Here is a 10,171-nt window from a genome sequence, read left to right as displayed (position 1 = left end):
ACGTGTATGTATATATATACGTGTATATATATACATACACGTGTATGTATATATATACGTGTATATATATACATACACGTGTATGTATATATATACGTGTATATATATACATACACGTGTATGTATATATATACGTGTATATATATACATACACGTGTATGTATATATATACGTGTATATATATACATACACGTGTATGTATATATATACGTGTATATATATACATACACGTGTATGTATATATATACGTGTATATATACATATATATATATATAGAGAGAGAGAGAGAGAGAGAGAGAGAGAGAGGGAGAGAGAGAGAGAGAGAGGCGCAATAGGCTGGGCGCTGTGGCTCACGCCTGTAATCCCCAAACTTTGGGAGCTGAGACTGGCAGATCACCTGAGGTCAGGAGTTCGAGACCAGCCTGGCCAACATGGTGAAACCCCATTTCTACTAATAATACAAAAAATTAGCCAGGTGTGGTGGTACACACCTGTAGTCCCAGCTACTCAGGAGACCGAGGCAGGAGAATCGCTTGAACCTGGGAGGTGGAGGTTGTAGTGAGCAACAGAGTAAGACTGTCTCAAAAGACAAAAAAAGTTGGCAATAAATTCATTTAAAATAAAACATAATATGTGAGTCAAATAAAACACATCTGTGAGGGAGAAGGGCCCATGAGGCTCCAATCTGTAATCCCTCATTTTATTAAACTTCTTATTGGGAAACACGGACCCAGAGAAGTATCCTCATGTAGCAGAGAGAAGGCTTCAGAGGGTCCAGAGGTCGAATGTCATCTGTATGACCTTGGCAGAGCTGTTTAACCTTCTTGAACCCCAGCTTCCTTATGTATAAAATGGGGAAAATGGCTTCCTTCCAGGGTGCTGGGGTGGACTCAGTAGGCTCATATCATGTCAAGCATGTATATTTTATTTTTTAATTTTTTTGAGACAGGGTCTCTCTCTGTCGCCCAGGCCAGAGTGCTGAGTGCAGCGGTATGATCTTGGCTCACTGCAACCTCTGCCTCCCGGGCTCAGGCGATCTTCCCATCTCAGCCCCTCAAGTAGCTGGGACTACAGGCACACACCACCGTGCCCGGCTAATTTTTGTATTTTTTGTGGAGATGGGGGTTTCACCATGTGGCCCAAGCTGGTCTTGAACTCCTGAACTCAAGCAATCCACCCACCTTGGCCTCCCAGAGTTCTGGGATTACAGACATGAGCCACTGTGCCAGGCCAATGTCAAGCATTTAGTAGCTGCTCCACAGATGTGAGAAAAATCCTGTGTAGGTCATCCAGAAAATTAGAGGAAGAACTAGGCTTAGAACTTTTCTCTCATGACTTACAGTGCGGAGCTTGTTCCACATTACATGGGCCTACTTTCTTTTTTTTTTTTTTTTTTTGAGACGGAGTCTCGCTCTGTTGCCCAGGCTGGAGTGCAGTGGCCGGATCTCAGCTCACTGCAAGCTCTGCCTCCTGGGTTTACGCCATTCTCCTGCCTCAGCCTCCCAAGTAGCTGGGACTACATTAGCTGGGACTACAGGCGCCCGCTACCGCGCCCAGCTAGTTTTTTTGTATTTTTTTAGTGGAGACGGGGTTTCACTGTGTTAGCCAGGATGGTCTTGATCTCCTGACCTCGTGATCCGCACGTCTCGGCCTCCCAAAGTGCTGGGATTACAGGCTTGAGCCACCGCGCCCGGCCCATGGGCCTACTTTCATGGGAGTTTCCAGAGGTGTCTGGACACAGGGATCATTCTTAACTCTGGGAAATTGTAGGTTATTTTATGAGAGCCTTTTTTTTTTTTCTTTCCCCGCTTGAGACACAGTTTCCTTCTGTTGCTCAGGCTGGAGTGCAGTGGTACAATCATAGCTCACTGCAGCCTCAAACTCCTGGGCTCAAGTGATCCTCCCACCTCAGCCTCCCAAGTAGCTGGGACTACGAATGCACACCACCATGCCTGGCTAATTTTTTTTTTTCGAGACAGGTCTTGCCGTGTTGCACAGGCTGGTCTCAGACTCCTGGCATCAAGAGCCATCCTCCTGCCTCAGCCTCCCAAAACGCTGGGATTACAGGCATGAGCCACCACGCCCAGCCCCTATGACAGCTTGTTTGCTCAACAGCTACTGAGCTCAGATAATGGGCATCATAGCTCTGTGGGCTTTGCAGTGCTGGCCTCAGAATTCAGGAGACTGAGCCTCAATAGTTGTTGATAATAATAATGCCATACACCACTGAACCTAAGAAGCCACTGATTAGAAGATGTAGTGTTATTTTATATACAGCTAAGAAAGAGGCCGGGAATGGTGGCTCACGCTTATAATCCCAGCACTTTGGGAGGCTGAGGCCGGCGGATCACTTGAGGTGAGGAGTTCGAGACCAACCTAGCCAACATGACGAAACCCCGTCTCTACTAAAAATATAAAAATTAGCTGGGTCTGGTGACGTGGGCCTGTAATCCCAGCTATTTGGGAGGCTGAGGCAGGAGGTGGAAGTTGCAGTGAACCCAGGAGGTGGAGGCTGCAGTGAGCCGAGATCACGACGCTGCACTCCAGCCTGGGCAACAGAGTGAGACTCCATCTCAAAAAAAATAAAAATAATAAAATGAAAAGGCCGGGTGTGGTGGCTCACGCCTGTAATCCCCGCACTTTGGGAGGCCGAGACAGGCGGATCATGAGGTCAGGAGATCGAGACCATCCTGGCTAACATGGTGAAATGCTGTCTCTACAAAAAATACAAAAAAATTAGCCGGGCATGGTGGCGGGTGCCTGTAGTCCCAGCTACTCAGGAGGCTGAGTCAGGAGAATGGCGTGAACCCAGGAGGCGGAGCTTGCAGTGAGCCAAGATTGCGCCACTGCACTCCAGCCTGGGTGACAGAGCTAGACTCTGTTTCAAAAAAAAAAAAAAAAAAAAGGAAGAGGAAGTGCTGCTAATTAAACTATACAGGCTATCAATTGCAAGATGCATCCTGATTTCAGAGATGTTAAAATGGAGAAAATGTGTATCTTAGAATCAATGAAATAGAATAGTAATAAAAGTAACAACAATCTGTTACATTGTATTGCTTACTTTAAATATTCACATATACTGTTTAATTCATGCAGGCATTCACTGAGCACCCACCATGTGCAGGTGCTGTGTAGATACCAGGGATACCAAGGTGAGGAAGATCTAGGCTGTGCCCTTCAGGAGCTCCCATCCTAGTAGATGGCACTCTGATCCCAGATATGCTGCAATAAGCAGGTGTAGAACAATGTGTAGGTGACGGAGTACAGATAAACAGAGGATGCCATGGGAATTTAGGGAGCAGAGTGACTGTCTGGTCCTTAGGAGCAAAGACAGAGGTTTGGGTGCATGGGATTTATTTAAGAAATGGTCTCTGGAGGAAGGGAGGAAGGGAAGCAGGGTAGAGCCGGGGAAGAAGCCAAGTAAGGAGGTGTGTGTTGCAGCTGGAGCATGAATTGCACCACTATGGAACTGGTCCCACCAAAGGCCCCTTTTGAGAAGGGGTAGCTGTGAGTCCTTAAAAGCCAACACTCAGAGCACCTGGGGGACATTGCACCAACTTTACAAAGTAGATCTGGGAGGGCTCCAACAGTATACACTCCAGTGGCCTTCCACTGCTTGGAGGAGTCAATGAAGGGTTCCTGGAAGAGCTGCCATTAAGGTCAAGTCTGGTGGGAGATCTGGGTATGGGGTAACATGGGGATCAAGGTGGCAAGAGAAGGAGCATGTGTGAATATATGAGGGTGAGAATGCAGGCATCTTGGAGAACGTCAGGTTGTTTAGCCGTGTGGGCTGAGGCTGGGAAGTGGGGCAGAGCCAGATCGTGTGGGAAAGGTGCCTAACAGTCTAGCTAACAGTCTCAGCTTTATGCAGTAGATGATGGGAGCTACTGAAGAGAGGTGTGATCGCTCTGATGGCAGTGTGGATGGTAAAGTGTGCAAAACTAGAAGCAAGGAAATAGATGAGAAAAAATGATAGCCAACACTTATAAAAGACTTAGTGTGTGCCAGACACTGTTTAAGTAAGCTCTTACTATCATTCCGATTTTGCAGATGAGTGGTTGAGTAACTCGCTCAAGGTCATCAAGCTAGTGTGAGCCAAGATTTGGACTCAGGTCTCAGCCTGTGCTCTTAACCTGTACACCCCCATGAGCATGAATGTTGGATTCTAGCCCATGATGTATCAGTATTTGTTTTCACTTAAAATCAATGCTTTAAAGCATGCCCTGTTGCACACATTGGGTCTTTGGAGTTCCTGTTCCTCCTGGCCCGTTGCCATAACACAGGGAAGCTGAGCTCCAGTGAACAGCCAGTGAGGAAGTCTGTCTGGGACTAGTTCTGCAGAGGGCATGGAACTGTGCTGAAGGGAGGCCTTTGAGAAGTTGGCAGCTCTCGGTCTGTGAAGAAAGGGCGTTTCTGTCCTGTGGCTCTGCTGGCCTGCCCTCCCTGGCAGCCACACCTGTTTTGTCCTTCTCCCTACACCCGGCCAGACGTCTCTCTCAGAGTGACAGCAGCAACTGGGGACATGTATAGAGGCTCCCTCTCAGGCCAGACAAAGGCACTCAGAACCTGGCCCGGGCCTGCAGGGCAGGGAGGCTGGGGAGGGGGCAGGTGGGAGGGCCAAGGACACAGACAGCTTTGGGCTGGTGTGGCAAGCATGGCCCTGCCCCAGAACAGGTGAAGTCAATGTGAGCGGAGGAGGAGGGTCCCCTGGCGTTTTTTCCAAGGGTAAAAGAGAAGACAGTGCAGAGACGTCTCAGCACACAGTGGCTTAATTTCATGACTGGGGTGGTTGTGAGCTCCCGGTTTGCTCAGAAAAGACCTGGCAAAAAGGGCTGAGAAGACACAGCTGTTGGAGGGGTGTCCCTACTTAGGCTGGGAGGACAACCCTGTGGAAAAGTGTGGTGGAAAGGACACAAAGAACGGGCTGGGAGAGAAGCCCTGGAGGACACCCCAGATGAGACATTGAGTCAATGCCGGAAAAAGTCTCTCGAGACAGAGCCCATGAGAGGGTTACCTGAGGCCCATGGGGTCTTTTCAGGCAAAATAACTGGTTTTTTTTTTTGTTTGTTTTTTGTTTTTTTTTGAGACATAGTCTCCCTCTGTCGCCCAGGCTATTAGTACAGTGGTGTGATCTGGGCTCACTGCAACCTCCACCACCTGGGTTCAAGCAATTCTCATGCCTCAGCCTCCCGAGTAGCTGGGACTACAGACGTGTATCACCACACCTGGCTAAGTTTTTTGTTTTTGTTTTTTTTTGAGATGGAGTCTTGCTCTGTCTCCCAGGCTGGAGTGCAGTGGCTCGACCTTGGCTCACTGCAAACTCCGCCTCCCGGGTTCACGCCATTCTCCTGCCTCAGCCTCCTGAGTAGCTGGGACTACAGGTGCCCGCCACCACGCCTGGCTAATTTTTTGTATTTTTTAGTAGAGACAGGGTTTTACCGTGTTAGTCAGGATGGTCTCGATCTCCTGATCTCGTGATCTGCCCGCCTCGGCCTCGCAAAGTGCTGGGATTATAGGCGTGAGCCACTGCGCCGGGCCCACACCCGGCTAATTTTTGTATTTTTGGTGGAGACAGGGTTTTACCATGTTGGCCAGGCTGGTCTCGAACTCCTGGATTCAGATGATCCACCTGCTTTGGCTTCCCAAAGTGCTAGGATTACAGACAGGTGTGAGCCACCACGCTGGGGCTGGAACTAGGTTCTTAACAAGGGATAAGCTAGGTTGAGGAGGAGATACAGGGTAAAACAGTAAAAATAATAATCGTAGCCTCTTATGTGTACATAGCATGATCGAGTTATAAAGCAGTTTTTTGTCCTTTTGATCCTCTCAAGCCCCTGGAAGGTGGGCATCCTTTTGTTGTTCATGCAACCAACACTTAAATGGTGCATCTGTTATGGGCCTAAAAAGTGAGGCTCAGGGAAGGTCAGTGACAATTTTCCTAAGTTCCCTGTGTCTTCTACGCCCTTCTTTTTTTTCTGTTGTAATTGTAGGTAATGAGGTCCTAGAGGTCATACTTTAGTTCTGTAGAGGGAGACGACAATAAAGACACAAGAACATAAGGGACATAGGGACCTGGCTGGCATCGTGGACTTGGGATGCCCTCAACAATATTTGCATTCCCGATATCCCAGGCTCTGATAAAGGTTGGTTGTTTACTTAAACACACCATGTGTGCTGGCCTCGTTGGAGGAGGAATAGTGGGCAAAGGACAGGAATGCAGGTATGGAGCCTGGGGAGAAAGACACTTCTCTTTTTAAATAGTGATGATGGCTGCAGAATGTTATTGGAGGAAGGTGGCTGGGAGGTGAGAACCTGGCTTCCTTGGAAGCTTCCCCCAACTTCGTGACAGCTTTATTGAGATATACTTCACACACCATAAAATTTACCCTTGGAAGATTTTCCTTTTTCTTGAGACAAAGTCTCACCCTGTCACCCAGGATGGAGTGTGGTGGCATGAACACAGCTCACTGCAGCCTTGACCTCATGGGCTCAAGCAATCCTCCTACCTCAGCCTCTTGAGTAGCTGGGACCACAGGCATGCACCACCACACCTGGCTAATTTTTGTATTTTTTTTGTAGAGACTGGGTTTTGCCACGTCACCTAGGCTGGTCTCAAACTCCTGTGCTCAAGCAATCCTCCTGCCTCAGCCTCCTAAAGTTCTGGGATTACAGGTGTGAACCACTGTGCCTGGCCTCACCCTTGGAGGATTTTAATGGTCTAGATACTATTGATGAAACACAGGGCAGTGACAGACTGCTCTGAGTGGAGTCCAGAGAGCTGATGTGGCCCCAGGAAGCCTCTCAAATGCCATATTCTACCTTCATTGGGAATCAGAGTTTAGGATTCTGTCTAGGGTGCTTTATTTCCTGGAGTGTTTCTCTCTTGTCAGACACACTCCCTGGTAACTAGAGCTCTGTACTCCTTTTTCCTGCAGTTTGTAAAGAGGGTTGAGGGTGGAGAAAATCCCACTCTCTGCATAAGGTCTCTGGAACACCTCCCTGTCTCCCTGAAAGGTCACCCTTCTTGGTTGCCCCAGAGACTTGTAGCAGGGGCTGGAGCTTCTAAAACCAAAACTTTCACTTCACACGTCAGTGATTCTGCACCGTCATATCTGCAGCAAAACTGACCTCCAGGGCTTTCCCAGAAGTGCTGCAGCTTTCTTTACATAGCCTCATCTGCCCGCCTTTTCAAGGTAGACTTCTTCTGCCAAGCGGGGGCTATTTGGTATAGTCTTGAGCCTTCCTCCCCTGCACACGTGTGTGCCCCTTTTCTTCTCTCTCTTCCTTTCTTAGGTGGCCTGAATTTGGAAGTTTAGCTGTAGTGAAGGGCGGTGCTGCTCCAAGGTGAGCAAGGCTCCTTCAGGGCCACTGACTTCTCTGTTTCCCCTGCCACCTGCCTCCACTCCGTGTGCTGCTTCCTGGGCCACTCCTTTGGAGTGGCTCCCACTTGTTCCCTGAAGGCTGGGCCCTGGCTCCATGGTGGCAGGCTCTTCTAGGAATGTGCTTCCCAGCCGGGTTTTCTGGTTGATTGGGAACATCCCTGGGCTGGTCTGCACTAGCTCTCAGGGGCTCACTCTGGGCTTGCCTAAGGCCAGCTGCAGGGGCTGGGCTCTCAGGGGAGGTCAGGATGGCCACAGGTCTGCAGAGGAACTTGGCAGCAGTGGGCACTGGAGGCCAAATGGCTTTGCTTTTGCTTCCCTCACTTGGATGTGTTGTCAATGGGAGGGAAGAAATCCGGCAAATGAAAAAAGTAAAAAGGCTCTACCCTGATCCTTTGCCAGGAGCCCTGAGAGTCTAGCCTCTGCTTGGGGGTCTGCATGCCTGAGCACTGCAGTTCCTCAATTGCTCACTGCCTTCCTCTGGGGGAGGAGCAGAGAGGTCAGAGATGCTTGGCTTGCTCTGTGACCTGGTGCAATTCACTTAACCTCTCTGAACCTCAGTATTCTCATCCACAGATTGAGAGGGATAAAACGCTCACATGCAGTGCTCTTCAGGAGACTGTATGGAGAAGTGCTCTGAGAGCTGCCAGGAACAGTACTGTCATCACAGATGCTAAATTGGGGAGCCTGGGCTTTTTTTTTTTTGTAGAAGGTGGTTTCCCTAGCTCCTTTATTCACTTACTGTAATCACAGAATTATGGATCTTGAACTGGAAGGGATTTCAAGAGGTCCTCTGGTCCAGTCCTGTGGCATAATTATCTGTATTTTGTAGATAAGATTGTTTTAAGTGTTCCTTATTTTGACATATCTGTCATAACATGGTGCAAATAAGCCCTTTTCCTCTTGGGGAGGTGTGACTTTCAGGTGTACGTGTATGCAGGTGCTCCAGCCAGCAAAGAGGTGGAAGAGGACAGGAAAGCCATGCTCCCTTAGGAGCAAGTGCAGGTTTGGCAGGGTTTCTGCGCAGAAGATCCAAGTTTTGCCTGTGCCCTCCACACCCCACCCTGGCCCTGTAGGCTCAGTGAATGTGTGAGAATCATATTCTGCTGCCCCTCCCTCCTCTTCTCCCTGAGTGAGGGATGCATCTGGTTCTCAGGTCTGGCCACAGGGTTTTGAAAAGTGGCTGCCAGGACACACTGTATTCTTCAGTGGTTTTTCTTTCAAAGGAAAATCTCCTTCTGACCCATCTCCTTGAAAAACAGCCACCACCACCACCACTGCACCATCACCAAAAAACTTGGAAGGAGGAATAGGACACACACCCCTGAATTTTCCCCTGGCCCTAAAGGCCCATTGATTGTGGGGGCCAGAACCAACCTCTTGAGCTGCAAAAATGTTTCCCATCTTCCCACCAGTCAGGCAAGGAGGCCTCAAGGCTTGGACCTGAGAATTGATCAGGGGGGTATTTAGGGAAGGCAGGGGAAAATGTGAGTATGGAGTGAAAAGCCGCTCAAGTCTGGCCTGAGTTGCTAGAATTAAATCCAGGAGATTTTCCTCACCTAAGTGATGGAGATGGTGGGTCCTTTCTAGGGACTGAGGCCAATCTCAATAACCTTTACACGCACCAGGACGCTGTTGAGCCAGAAAGTGAAACCCGGCGAGTCTGTTAATAAAGTGCCTTGGAGAGGACTGTGCATGATTTACCGTATCCAAAACCAGAGAGAGTTTCTTTGTGGAAGAAAGCGACTTGTGCCTTCCCCAACATCACACACACACTTTCCTGGCAGGCGCGATGGGTTTCCAAACATTTCGTCACCGTCTCCTCCTGACCTTGGTGTGAAAGGAACTAGCAGCGTGGCCCGTGGGTTCCAGCAAAGCCATCGGGGGCGCCAGCCTGGGCGGGGGGTGGGGACGACGACCGACTCGTGAGTGGAGGTGAGGTCTGCTGGAAATCCCCAGCCCCGGCCGCCGCCTGAGGTTTAAAGACGCCTTCCCCGGCCTTATTTGGTCGCAGGAAGTGGGCGGCGCCGGGCCTGCTGGCTGAGGCCGCCCCGAGACAGTTGTGCTGATGAAGTGGTAGAGCTGGTTCCTGCTCGCCGCGGTGCCGCGCGCGCCGGCCGGCCGCTGGGCGCTCCGCGCTCCCAGCCTCGAGTTGTGCAATCCTTTGTAGCACGCCAGAGTCCTCCTCCTTCGCTGTTGCCTCTCGCCCTCTCTCTCTCTTTTTTTTTTTTCAAGCTGTGAGCTCAACCGATGAGTCAGAGCCGTGCAATCCTGACACTGCATCGCAGGACTGGGGGTGACACGGAGAGAGGGAGAGCGCTTGCGAGGCGGACAGCACGGGTGCGGGGCGCGCCGAGGCTCCTGCATCGCGAGTGGGGGGTGACAGCCCGCGCGTCCCGCCCGGGCCCTGCCAGCAAACTTCCCAGCCTCCGGGAGGCGCGGGCTGGCGGAAGCCCCACGAGCGCCGCGGGGAGGCGACGGCGCCTGTTTGTTTTTGAAATCGGGAGTGCGTGCAGGCTGCTGGAGTCCCCGAGGCGACCGAAGGCGGCGGCCCGCGGCGGAAGGGGGACAGTCGAGGCCGGAGTCCGGAGCCCGGAACCCAGGCAGGAGCTGGGTAAGTGGGGCTGCTCGGCCGGCGGCCGAGGCCTGCACGCGGCGGGGCCGGCGAGGGGACCCCAGGCGGCGCGCGAGCTGTGGCTGCTCGCACGGCGGGTTGCAGCTCTGCAGGCACGGCCCGGAGCGGGGGCCGCTGTGCTCGAACTTCTGCGGCCTGGGCGGCGGTGGAGCGGGCG

General features: G+C 51.0%; 1 protein-coding gene across 3 annotated transcripts in view; it reads left to right on the top strand.

Annotated features, from left to right (window-relative positions):
• The window catches only part of MIDEAS (mitotic deacetylase associated SANT domain protein), a 79,447-nt gene that overhangs the window by 23,373 nt on the left and 45,903 nt on the right, over window positions 1-10,171 (top strand). Inside the window, exon 1 of one of the 3 annotated variants that reach the window (XM_017880460.1) lies at window positions 8,087-9,993. The exons of 1 other annotated variant lie outside the window; for it this stretch is intronic. The gene's annotated coding sequence lies outside the window, so the exon portion shown is untranslated. Of the gene's footprint in view, window positions 1-8,086; window positions 9,994-10,171 lie in introns of those variants that run through there. One more of the 3 variants, XM_017880457.1, reaches the window with a different exon arrangement.

This window comes from Rhinopithecus bieti, unplaced genomic scaffold (genome assembly GCF_001698545.2).
Source record: "Rhinopithecus bieti isolate Rb0 unplaced genomic scaffold, ASM169854v2 scaffold_11380, whole genome shotgun sequence".
NCBI lineage: Eukaryota > Metazoa > Chordata > Mammalia > Primates > Cercopithecidae > Rhinopithecus > Rhinopithecus bieti.
The sequence above is the reverse complement of the archived record's forward strand: the minus strand, read 5'-3'. Positions and strand labels throughout refer to the sequence as shown.